The sequence below is a fragment of the Pyrgilauda ruficollis genome, unplaced genomic scaffold (assembly GCF_017590135.1).
Source record: "Pyrgilauda ruficollis isolate IOZ18807 unplaced genomic scaffold, ASM1759013v1 scaffold11, whole genome shotgun sequence".
Lineage (NCBI taxonomy): Eukaryota > Metazoa > Chordata > Aves > Passeriformes > Passeridae > Pyrgilauda > Pyrgilauda ruficollis.
The window spans coordinates 5,481,006-5,494,726 of record NW_024509210.1 but is presented as its reverse complement, the minus strand read 5'-3'; the positions used below and the strand labels follow the sequence as shown (position 1 = coordinate 5,494,726).

General features: G+C 40.0%; 1 long non-coding RNA gene across 1 annotated transcript in view; it reads left to right on the top strand.

Annotated features, from left to right (window-relative positions):
- Positions 1-13,721, top strand: part of LOC121357903 — a 69,142-nt gene that overhangs the window by 34,935 nt on the left and 20,486 nt on the right. The gene's annotated exons all lie outside the window — the stretch shown is intronic.

Sequence of the window (13,721 nt, the reverse complement as noted above, 5' to 3'; positions counted from 1 at the left end):
TTGGCTTTTGAGTCATTCCATGCATTGTGGGACTCCACAGTTTTGGTGCTCTTGGTGTCCTCAGAGGGGAAAAAGATCCTCTTCTGATTGGGCTGATTATTCAGGTGAACAAAATCTAAGCAAAAACCAAGAAAGAAGAGCTGTCCTCTGAATTTAAGTCAGCCACTTTACCTTTGTATGTGTGAAGCAGGTTATTGGATTCTTTGGAATGGTGTGAGATCCAGTGCAGAGTTTCTCACTAGAGCTTCAGATTGCTTCAGTCCATCATCAGCTCAGCAAAGGGCGGCAGCAGCAGCTTCCATTTAAATACGGGAGAGGGCAGAGTCTGCACATGCCCAGTTTGCAGCTTGTTCCATCTGATTCCAGCTTCACTTTAATGACACTATAAAACTGATGCTTACTTATAAGTGCTGGTAACTCTGTTTTGCCTTTGACCAATTTATGCCTGAAATGTAATGCTATTCCCACTATCTCTGTATGAAGACAAAGAAGTTAAAAGGTAGAGTTCAATCTGTCTTAAATATATAGTTCTTTTTCACCATATTGGTGAGTTAGTTTTATGTAGTCTGCTTTTAAAGAAGATGCATGTGTACAGTTCCGCTGAAACTGTCAGAACTCAAATAGATTCTGATATTTAACAATGTGCTTGTATGCACTTCTGCCTTGTAGAATTAAGGTCATGGTTGTTTGTTGGTCTACTTCTAAAAATAAACAAAACATAGGGATAAAATCTGACATCATCCTTTTCTGCTCTTTAGTTAAAAAAAAAAAAAAAACCAAAACAAAAAACCCCGCACAAATACCTTAGGTGGAAAACAGCAAATATCCACCTGTTTCAGGAGTTGCCTGCTTTCTTTTCAGTTGTGTTTAGGTGAAGTACACATGAACAGATTCTCATTCACACAAATCTGGCTTTACATTCCACTCTGCAAAGACATGAATTGCTGAATTCCTAGTTGAAGGCCCATTACTGTTGTAAAGTGAAGTTTAATTGCAACAAAGAATTAGGCACAGTGTGTGAAAAAACTCTTCTAGCAGATACTGCAGCCTAAGTATCACAGAGTTTAGGCCTTCCACCCACTGTCCAAATGACCCTGATGCAAGCTATTAGCTTCACTGCAGCTGGTATTAAAAATAGATAGTGTGAACTGTTACTGGAAAGCCTTTGTGAGAAGGCTGTGTTAGTAATGGTGGGAACTGCATTCCCCCAGGTCTGCACATGTATCTTTCCTTAAATGAACACCTGCAGTACCTAACCATAAACTGAAGGATTGCATTTCTTTGTGTGAATGGTAGCTGTGCCTCTCATGAAAGGCACTCACGTATAGTGTTGCAGTTTCCCTTAATGGTCATTTAAGGAGGGAAACAATCCTTTTGACACTCATTTAAGGAGGGAAACAATCCTTGTTGTCACCAGACCACTGAACATTAACCAGCAGAGACACTTCTTAGACTCTACAGGTTCTCAAACCATGACACCCTAAGAATAATTATTAGCAGGTCCATTGTGAAAGGCAGAGAGATTTCATCAAGTGTCCCTGCCCTGTAGTATTAGTAGATGCAACCAAGCCAGATTTAAACCAGCTGTGGCAGAACTGCACCCAGAGGTGGCTGATCCACTGACTAGTTTCACCTTTGCCAGTGTTTGAGATTCTGTGGTCACTTTGTAGAGTGTGCTCTTCCCTTCTCTCTGTGTAACTTCAGACACATGAATATCAGGGCAATGGTGGATGTGACATTAATGTACAAACTTCAAAAGACTATTAATGTGAACTCCAAATCCACCCCTCTGTGCATGCACAGTGCTTGCACCATAAGGATGCTGCAGCAAACAATGGACATTTTGGGGGACAGGACCTTTTTGGAAAAAAATTTAGCATTTTACTACTAGTCAGGAGATGTCATTACAGAAAGCCACAATGTGAAATGGCAAAGGCTTGTACTATCTTCAAATGAAGTTTATCGAGGAGTAGAGCAGAAAGTACAGAAATGATTGTTGTGCAGAGGAATGAGACAATGGTAGGTCCCATGGGTGAACTCTGTACTCAAAGGAGTTGCGCAGTTACATCCTGATCTTGTCAAACTGATAAGACAAAGTTTCAGACATACAATCTTCAAGACAAGCATAAATACTAGATCAGATGTGATCTTTGACTTTACATTCTCATTTTCATTGTTTAGATCCTCTTAGTTGTCTGCTTTATGTCTTAGTTTTGGACAATGCCAACACTCAATCTGTTTACACACAGCTTGTACATAAAGTTCTCCTTTTCCCTGGAAGACAAATGACATTTTTTCTTCCTTATTTCCTCTTATCTTAACAATGAGTTAATGCACTGAAAATACTTTGTTTCCAGTTAGTCTGGAAGCACCAACTTTTTTTGGCAGTTTAGGGGAGCCTGTAATATGATTGGCAGAGTAATCAAATCACAGAATAAATATATATCTTTTAAAGTAAATTAGACATTATAGAAGCTGTCTTCCTGCTTCATTAGATTTCGTGTTGATGTACATGCCTTTGCAGAGAGATTACTTTGATTAGTTCAGCAGTTCTGAGAGCATATTATGAAAGAATATACAGTGTAAAGGAGAGAAAGAAAGTTTTCCCACTGGGAAGCAGATGCTAGTCCAAAGAGGGCTACTCATTTGGTGTCCTTCCTTAGCCTTAGGACTCTGCTTCTCTGAATGCTAGGCTCTTGCAAGCCAGGCAAACTGTCAGATTCATGGCCAGTGGAGATGTTCTCATATGATGGTAGTTGTGTGATCCTTTATTATGGCAAATTGCTAGAGGCAATTCAGCTGCCCTGTTTTATGTGGGATGACTCCAGTTCCATGGAAGGAGAGGAATCATCCTACAACTGTGTGAGGTTTGAAGTATGAGATGTCTCATTCTCCGTCCCTAGGGCTTAGGGAATCAGGCAAAACCATGTAGCAAATCACTCACAAAACTTTTTTCTTTCAGGTTTTCTTTGCTTTATATGCAGTGTTAAACCAGAGAGAACAGTTCTAAGTATTCTGTTGAGCAATAATCATTTTTCTCTACAGTTAAGGCTATTTCACTTGAAGTTAATCATAACACTGGACTTGCGGATCAGGAGGGAAATTTGGCCTCTCTCTCTTTCTCTTGTTTATTCTCTACCAAAAGCTTACCTCTGTTGTATTTCTGGGAAGCCTAATGGAGAAAACATATCAGTTGATGACTCCAGGTACTTTCCAAAGGCATCAGCTCATTCGAAAGCTTTCCAACATTTCTGCCACAAGTTCAGTGTGTGAAACATGCAGAAAGTTCACCTGGTTTAGGGCCCAGGTCTGAATTGCCCTCCAGTAACTTCTAGAGAAAGGAAAAGCTGCCTAGTATTAATCTCTCAGAATTGTCACATTAAACTATGGTGAGAGCAGCCTTCCCACCTTGAAAGTCCTGTTTTCGGATGGATCCCAGCTGCCTACTAAGCTGCTCCATCCCTCCCTCATCTTCAGCAGGATGAGGAGGGAAGGACAAAATAATATAGAAAAAACCTGTGGCACAAAATAATGGCAGTTTAATTAAAAAAAAAAAAAAAGATTGTGCATGGAAGCAGAGGAAAAATACTTATTCTCTACTTCCCATCAGCAGGAGTTGGCCAGCCAATACCCAGGAAGCAGGGCCTCAGTAGGCACAGCAGTTACCACAGAAAACAAACACTGTCATAACAAATGCCTCCTGCATCCTCCTTTCTCTTAGCTTTCCTTGCTGAGCAGACATCAGAATGACACGGAATATCCCTTTGGTCAGTTGGATCTGCTGTCCTGGCAATGGCTCCTGCCAAGATTTTGCTCACTCCCAGCCCACAGGCAAGGGGGGAATGCTGGAGAGGCAGCATTGCTGCAGCGCCAGCACTGCTCAGGCAGAGCCAAAGCACTGGGGTGTGAGCAGCACCTTCCTAGGTACCAGCACGGCACAGCTCAGGGAGGGCAGAAGTGTCAAAGTGAGCTCCAGCTCACACAGACCCAAGGCAACCTCTTGCTGCTGATAATTTATTTCTGTTCACAGTTTTTATAAATGACAGGTAAAAACAGCAGAAAGACGACAGACTCTGGGACCCTTCCAGGAAACTGAGAAAATTGTCTAACAGAAAAAGGGAAAGATAATGTCTGGATAAAATTTAATTAAAGTCCAAATGAGTATAAGATTTATTTCACAATAATGGGAAAAGAACTCATTTTCCTCTTCTTTGACTGGGAGCTGTGGGGGGAATTAGGTGTTAGCTCATCTCCAGGAATAGAGTGCACTGCAAGAACAGGTAATCTGCTGCCTACAAGATAAACAGACTGCTTTTAGGAAATGCTGGGAGAGTTAAAAGACCAGGGCATGGTCAGCTAGGCATTAATGACTTTGAGGCACCTTTAAAAAGGCTCACCTGGGCTTCTTTAAACTTTCTGAAAGATCACCTAGGTTTTCAAGGCCAGCATAAGGAAAGAACAGACTACTCAGAAATGGGAAAGGTGAAGCCCCACTTTTTTTTTTTTTGATTGCAGACACAGGTCTGGGATTTCAGTTACCACAAAGGAGGCATTCACAAAACAAAGTTGTTTGGTATTGTTAATAAGTTGAGTGATTGTATTTTTTTTCCTGATTGTGATGTGGGGAATAATAGCAACAATTCCTGAAAACATCTTGGAGAAGACAGTTCTCAGTGCTCAAAATATGCTCTGCTTGCCTGCTTGACATGCTAGGTAATCCTATAAGTGAGGATAAAGGGAAGAACCATCAATTTTTCATTTGAGTGTCCATTTATTTGCAGTATCAGCCTTTCAAAAGGCAAAAACACTATAAAATCTGAGTCCACAGCAGCCTTCCCCTCACAGCTCCCCCTGGATAGTGTGAGCCCTGGGTATCTCATTTGGTATTGCTTCTCAGTGGCTGCAACATCTGAAAACATGTTTCTCTCAGAAGCCTTTTTAGGCCCTATTTTTTTACTGGTACCTGCAACAAATATATCTGCTTAGATATGCAGGTGAAAACTGGTTGCTCTTTTACACAAAACTCTGGTTTCAACCATCTGTGTTCTTTTTGCTCTCCCACTTCTTAGCTGTTCTCAGAGAGTGCACTGCAATTTTTGGCACCCCAAATAACAAGACAGGGAGAGAGCTGTGTATATATATATCTTCTGTGTGCTCTATTAATCATAAAAATTAAATTTAGTTCTTCATTCCTGCAGCAACTTGGCAAGGGGACAGGAAGCAAGAAGACCCTTAGTAAATACAATTGTTAAACTGGATGCAAAGTTCTGTATGGCCTTTCATGGGAGCATACTTTTGGGACTCCTCAAAGATCAACAGACAAAATAGAAAACAGTAAATCAAATCAGCATGGTTTCTATTGTGCTATAGAAGTGAATAATTCACCTCATGGGTAGTTCTAATTTAGTAGGGTAGTCAAGATCTATGGGGAACAGCAAAGGCACAAACTCTAGGGTGCAGCCAGCAAGCTCTAACTCTGGACTGTTTAGCACCACAGCAGGAGAGGGAGAATCCCAGGGCTGGGCCAAGTACAGAAGGGCCAGACCAGAAAGGATGGTTTAGAAAAGTCCCTTCAAACACAAGATTTTGTTCTAATACTTAGCAAAACCAAACTCTTTTCCACTGAGATGAAAAGATTCCATCAGTGATCTCTCCAACAGTCTGAAGGTAGCCCTGTAAATGGTATTAGGCTACAAATCTATGGCAAGGCACACTCCAGCAGCTTCTCTGCCTGAGTTCCCCCAGTTTTGCTTCCAGCTTCCTCTGGGGGTTCATGGCTTCAAGGGCAGCTAGCTTGAAAAGGTCAGCCCACCTCTGTTCCCTCTTGTCCTTCCTCACAGAATCAGAATACAAAGTAGTTGCACAATGAATTCTCAAAACCAGCCAAGTTGGATTTGCAGTGCCTCCAAAAAACGCCTCTTAATCCTGATTTGTGGAGCGAGCCCTCAAGATTCATCCTTCCCTGTCTCCTATGGCTTAACCTCTTTGCAAAGCCTACCCTTCTCCAAGGAACTCTGGTTAGCCAAACTCTTTTCAAACAGTTTCAGCTAGAAGTTCCCTACTTCTAGTTCTCAAATAAGAGCTCTCACCTTCTCACGTGTGTGAATTAAAGCTGATTATGCTGGTGCAGCTTAGTGCCTACTGTTGGCAGGGAGAAATCATATTTAAAAAACAATTGAAAAGTTGCTGTATAATTGCAGAAAAATGCCCCATCTTTTTGTCAACAATTAGATACAAAACTTAAAGAAAATGTCCCTTGTCCCTTAGTAAACCATGTCTCTATCACATGCAAGTCAGTCTACAGTGGGCTGAAATGTGGGATCAGCATATGGTGGTGTCGAAGCTGCTTTGTAATTTTTGCTGAAAGCAGGCATTATGAAAGATTTGCTCATGCAGAGATACAGCAGAATTGTGTGTTTCCCAGCTACTATACTATGCCAGTAAGAGGAGGATTATTGACAGGGAAGGGGTGAGAAATAAAATTTCAGAGAAATTGTATCAAGCATTTTCCCCCTACTGAAATGCTGGCTGCCACTAGAGGTGCACACAGGGCCCGTGGCAGACAGCAGTGCCAGGATTTGGTCAGAACTGGCAGAGAACTTGTACTGCTTACAGGAAGAACTACTGGGACTGTTTGGTTTTTGATGGTTGGTTTTTTTACTCCCATCTGCTTCTGTGGTAGTTATCTCTGAAATTTACAGAACTCAGTGGCTTGAGCCTTTTGTGGGAGGGGCTACAGAAATATCTTGCCAAGTAAGACAGAGGACAGTAATGGAGAGAGATCTCTGATGAATAGACTGAGGAAAGATGAACACTATGAAGCAATTCTTATCCACCCAGCAATCATAATTTAAACCCTGATATTTGAGAAATAAAAGTTCATGATAACCAGAGGGTAAACAAAGTGTGATATCACTTTGTATTAAATAATTATCATTTTTCTCCTTAGATAATAGCACTATTGTCCACAAATTATCTGCAGAGAATACATTTGCTGCCCTGATGGCTATACAATTACTTTTTCTGCCACACATATCTTGTCTTACAACATCTCTGTGAAAGAAATCTTATCATTTCAAGAAATACCATCAGTGGTTATGTAGATAATAAAAAGCAAACCACAATTGTCAGGTCACTGGTGGGAGAAAATTCTGTTGGTGCACTAATAAGCAGCAGGCATCTCAAGTCTCAGCAGCTCCCAGCCATTGCAGATGCTCTGTTTTGCTGTTCTAGACTGCACTGTGCCCAGTGCTTTCAGAAACTGGAGCAGGATGAGAATGAAGAAACAGACCACTCACATCAACGAATTTCCAAAATCTTGTATTTGAATTGTTTCTGAAAAGAGCCTATGAGCAAGTGAAATTAAAATTGCCAGAGAATATTTTAGGTGAGTCTGTAAGAAGCTTCAGTGTCCTACACAAGACAAAAGAGCCAGCAGTAGCCTGCACCAAATTCTGCTTCAGCTGCAAGTGTGTAGAAGATTTGGGTAGGATTCTCTAATGGCCACTGAGAACAGAGACATTATGAGGAGTTTGTCCCTGCTGCAACTTGAAACTTTTCACACTAAGTCTGAAATCAAACAGACCTAATGCTTAAGCTAGAGCAGAACGCAGTGCAGATATACTGTCAGAGGTTCTCAGTGTACAGAAGTGTAAAGCCATATGTCTGTTTCTTTATAAACTCTTCTGCTAGGGCTGTCATCCAGCCTGTTATCCCGTGGAATCTGACTTGCCAAGTGTCCACACAAGGCCTCTAAATGAACACATTCTTCTTTGTTTGGCCTCTATTAATACCTACTCTAATAAATGCCTCCTCTGGATCCTCAGTGACTTCTGTTTCAGTTGCTATGACATCCTTTTACTCCAACCTTAATTAATGGAAAGTACAGGACAGTTATCACAAGTGTGCAAGTGAGACTGTGTACAGCTTAGTCTAAGCCTCTTTCATTTTGATCCTGTCCTCTCCCAGCTCCCTTCTTTAGCTGTTGTTGCCCTGCATCCCCTTCTTTGACAACCCTCCACCCTTCTTTTCTCTCAAATCAGATATATATTCTGGTTTTCACTCTTAAAAGCCTTGATAGATTCTCTAGCTCCACCTTAGCTATCATCTTTCAGACAGCTCTGCCTTGCCAGCTCTCTCATCCTGTCAGCCAGTGATGCCCATTTCCATCATTCCCCAAACAGTTTCCACCACGCATGATTTGCTTGTCTCCATGCAGTTCTGCATGCTGGTGGCAGTGGCAACAAACGACATTGACAATAGCTGGGCTGCAGGCACACACAGCCTGCTGGCCATGTTGACACCACTGATCTGTAGTGTCTGACTTTATCTGCCCCTCCTGCCAGTACACCTCCATTTCTTGTCTCCTTGTACTTTGATAACAAGCTCTTTGGAGCAGAGACTTTTTATTCCACGCTGGGATCGTGTTTTGACTTGCCTAACATTTCTAATAAGTATTAGAGCAATGCAAATGTAGTAGGACTTCCATTTTCTGGTAATGCCATGAATTCGCTTAACAAATATACTCAGCTTAATTTTTTTGGGTGAACTTGTGAATAATTCAGTGTGACTACAAGAAAATGTCAGTGTTCTGTTTCAATAAAAATGTGGATGGCTAAAAATGTTTTTTAGAGTTTAAAAAGCAAAAGAGTAAGCCTTCTGAATAAACACACATCTCAAAAGCAAACCTGTATGAAGTGATAAATACTGGCATCAATGCTTGGAAAGTCAAACTGCAGTTTCTTACTTTATTTTTATGATTCTGCCTACTCCCTTCAGAACTGGCATTCCTGCTCATGACTTGCAGATGATGTTGCAAACCACAAAAACATAATTGGGTGATAATTTTGCTACACAGCAGACAAACAGTCAAGCATGTCATCTGTACTTACTGTAAGAAATTTTCACCGAAATAATATCCTGAAATTCATATATGTGATAGGGAAAGCTGGGCACTGCACTCTTTCTGCTCTTTCAGATGGCTACAAATGTGCTTGAAAAACAAAAACACATTTACAACATCAAGCCTTGAATATGGGCTTGAGTCCCCAGGATACTTGAGTGATTTTGCACACAACCATGAAGTTTCTTTCTTGTGCAAACTGAAAGGATGTCACCAGTAGGAAGTGACTGACCTCTCCCTGTGTAATAAACAAGTGGATTCATTATCATCAGATTTAGACAGGCCTTATCTCACTTCCAGTGAATGACTCAGCTACTTCACTTCCTAGGGAGAAAAATTAATGTGCTCTTTTCTAAGCAGAGTTTCAGTAATGAAACTTAAGACCACAGAACACCTCAACAAAAAATGGACATTTAAGAGGCATTTCTTCCTGATCACAAAAATATTTTCTTTGTGTGTTTCTACCTCTTCTTGCAGCCTCAGTTACAAAATGTAATTTAATAATTATTCTTATCCTCTCTTGTTCCCCACATGAAAACAAAACTCTATCCAGCCAAAAAGTTAAGCCTTTGCCCTTAATGCACATATATTTTACTAAACAAACGCATTGCTGCTGCCTGTGACTCAGGAGATGAAAATGCTACTTTTTTAGTGTTCACTTATAATAACTAATAGTCAGGGAGAAGAGGTAAACAGAAATACAGTCACTTCTGTCTTCACAAATTTAAATGAAGTTCAAACATCCTAACCATGCAATCAGGACAAACTTTTGCTATTATATTCCTGACCATGGACATACTTAAAAGCCCACGAAGTCTCTTTGTTTTCAAATTCATTGACTTGTGGAACAGTTACTTTCTTGGATTTCTTTTAGCGTGAGAGTGCAGGGCTGTTTATCTCTCAGTTCAGAAAGAAACTTCCTTGGGCAACAATTGGAACTTGTTACCATCATTAGACAACTGCAGAGATCTCAGCCTGCTCTGGCATACTGCAAACAAGGCAACAGTGATAATGGTTGCTTAGTCCATGAACAAAAAAAACCTCATGGCAGCATTCTTGAGTTCAATACCAAAGTAACTCAGACCTATTTTCTGAGCATAATCAGTAGAGTATGAGAGTGGCCATTATGAGTCAGTCCAAAGGTGTGTCAAACCCCACATCCAGTGACTGAAAGCAGCATGCCAGGAAAGAGTGCAAGAATACAGAGAGATTTTGCTAAAATACTCTTTCAGCCTCAAACAGCATGCAGCTCAGCAAATCTATGCTTCTCAACCCATATTTCAGTGATCTAACTCAAACATTGATGGAGTTTTTGTGGGTTTATAAAAGGATTCAGGGTGTAGGTAGGAATGTAGTTTCAAGTTGTCAGTGTAGAAGTCTGGGAAAAGAAAGGCTGCAGTCTGAACCATGAAGTTATTTTGGTCCAAGCTAAATTGCTCTTTAGCTTGAGCAAAAGCACAGAAATCTGAAAGCTAACACAGCCTCTCCTGGAAGGCTTTGTATAATTTAAAACACAGTCATACTACAAAACCAGTTTTCAGCTCAGCTTAGCAGCTCTCTTCATGATATGCAAGTGCCTTTCAAAAGAGTCGCCAGAATGAACCGGCTGAGACCCAAACTCCCTTTCCTTCCTTTCTTCTAATTATTGGAAGAGAAATTATTCCTCTTAAAATGAATTCTTGCTTCACCAATTTTAATGAAACAATTTATTTTTTTAATATTCCAGATAGTCTTATTAAAAGCTCAGCTTTTCAAGGTTTGATGATCAGAGCTGAGATTCACATTCCAGAGAAGTGCCTGCAACTGAAGCACCCAGACTACCTGAAAATTTAGGAACATGGTTTTTGTGTAAGAATTAGACCTAAGAATGAATAGGCTGAATAGAACTAAGAAGCTAACACAGTAATGCAATACAAACATGGGAATAGTTTCTAATTGCTGCTGTTTCTCAGGCTTTTCCTGTACTTTTATGGTGCTTCTGAATTTCTTACCTTTGCTTATTGAAATTACAGCAATAAAACACTCATCGTGATTCACTGACCATAGAAAAATAATGAAGGGGAGACTTCAGAGAGACTATTTTTCATTCTCCAACTATTCCACTGGGACCAGGCTCTTAATTTTTGGTAGCCAGTGGAGCTGTGGATGTAGGAGAAACAGCCACTCATAGTGGCTCATGAGTATTTTAGTCCTTTAATGATCATCTGTGCATGAGCATTATGGAACCCTGGTTCTGGAACTTGACATATATATTTATTGTGAGGGCCCTTTAGGTACTTTTCTGAAAATACATATGTAGGAGTTAAAGATGCTGGTGATCTTTTGTGCAGGGTACTTACCTAACTGAACTCTGAGGAACAATTGGCAATTTGTTTTCTTACAATTAAAATTGCATGAGGCAGAAGGTTGACACTGTTTAAATTCAGGATGCAACTTATTTATTTACCAAAAGATAGAAATTACTCAGCTTATTTAAATTAATTTAAATATTTTTCCTTCACAGGAAGGAAAACTTTTTAAACTACCTGTTGCCAGCTGAAGAATTTTCTGCTCCATTTAATACATGCTTCCCTCTGTCTCCTTACAGAAAAATAATGGCTATTAGATGACAGGTCTAACAGGAAAAACACCACTCACACACATGAAACCAGGTACATTTAAAACTTCTGTTACTCTTATTTTACAATCACCTGCACTAGCTTCTATATGAAAGTCCTAAGTCTTAATTTACACAGGCACGTGATGTTTGTGTTTCTGTCCCACAGCTGATGGAGGTGATACATTCTAAAAAATGAGAATTAACTTGAATGACTGAACCTCACAGACATTTGATAACCTGATATTAAGTAGGATTTCCCCAAAATACCATGTAAGTACTTAAAACCCCCTGACTTTGAAATATGGTGTAGATTATCAGTGCTGACAGCAAAATATGAAGTCAAATTATTATAGCTGTACAACAGAAATAGTGAGGGACTTAAAAGGGCAGGTGATGAGCTACATACTCTGTTAAAGAGTAAAATGTCTGTAGTCTCCAGGGACATAAGCCATCAGACAGCTGTGGAACAGTATGCAGAAAACAGCCAAAGATATATAGCTTGTACTGAACAGAGGTGCTGATGGCTGAAGTTTAGGTATTGAACATATAAAGCAATTCAAAAGTGCAGACTAAATGATAGCTAGAAGAACACATACAGTGTAATAAGTTACTAGTTAAAAAGATAAAAGGAGCCAAAGTTCATAGTCTTTGAATTCAAGAGATTGGAGAGCTGGATCTGGGTTTATGGGGCTTGGTCACAAACACAAAGTACACTGTATTGCCCTGGATGAATCAGGAGAAATCCAGCACCAAGTTACCCCATGTAGCTGGGAACTACAGAGACTCTGGAACCTGGGTGTGGTGGGATAAGGAGCTGCTTCAGTGAGTGAAGAGCCTGCACAGTGCCAGCAGGAGCCCTGATCCCTGGGGAGCAGAGCAGCCATGGGCAGTCAGGCTCTGGAAGGAGCAGCACAAATGAAACATCACCCTGTTAGCTTTGAAAAAAACATTGCTGCACATGCATGAGTTTCTCGTTTCTGTACTACTTTATACTTTCCAAAGTTTAGTGCAAATTTCTTTTACAGAGAAGGTAGATGGAAAGCACCTAACATTTAAGTATTAGGAAAAAAAACCATAAGAAATGGGACAGACGAGCAGAGGAAGGGAAGGAGTCAGCACAGAACTGACCGAAGCAGCACTAAGGTAACATTCATCAAACAGAGGTGCCAATCCTTTACTCTCTAGGAACAGAAATAAATCTACTTACAGCACTAATCAATAATGCATAGCAGACTAATGGAACTGAAAAGTCATTAGTGGTGTGGGAGGCTTACTTACTAAAAGCAACCTGCATGAACATTGACATTAGCCCTAGTCAGAGGATGGGTCTTGCCTGTGCAAAACCCAATATTACATCTTCAAGTGATATGAAAAGAATATTCTGTTTTATTTTTTCCAATAAGTGAACTGTCAAAATAAGGCTCTTGATAGGTCCCTTTCAAAATTTTTTGCCTGGAGCTTTTAAACTAAAAATATCTTTGTTTCAAAAAGGTTATGAGAGGATATTCAGGGTTTTTTTCAGGATACATCAATAAAAAAATAACTAGTTGAACTGTCTTTTGCTAAGGGACAACAATTAAGAAACTTTTTAGTAAAGCACTAACCAGCACCAGATGTTAATATGGGAAGTAAGGAAACACAAATGTTATAAGTCTAATAAGTCAAATGTATCTTGCATAAGAAATACTTATTGACATGAAATATTTTGATCTTACTAATGATTTCAACATTTATGTGAGAGGATTACAAATTTGTACAGCAAATCTGTCACAGGAATCATCTCTTCAAAAAAGGGAAGTCCCTCTGAAGAGCAACTGTACTCAAACAGGAATGGCCTTTGAATGTCCAAAGCAGATGGAAAAGGTCTCTTGCGGGTTTTGCTCACCAAAAGACTGATATTCCTAATAATGAATAGCACACAAAGAAAAAGAGAAGGGGTATCTTTCTCATTGTCACCACCCACAAAGGAGGAAAACCAAGGCTAGTTTTACAGAGAAAATGAATTCTGAAATTCTGTATCAAATATTTTTTTAAAGCAACCAGCAGACCTTTGAGACTTCCAAAACTTAATGCAAATTCTGATCATGTTACTTCCGTCCTCATTCTAAAGATTTTTAGTAACTTCGGACCCCACTACTAGTTTTCTTCCCTTTGTCTTATGCCTCTGGTTCTTTCTTTTCATGCCAGAAGTTGTCACTTCCTTGAAAGGCAAGTTAAAAA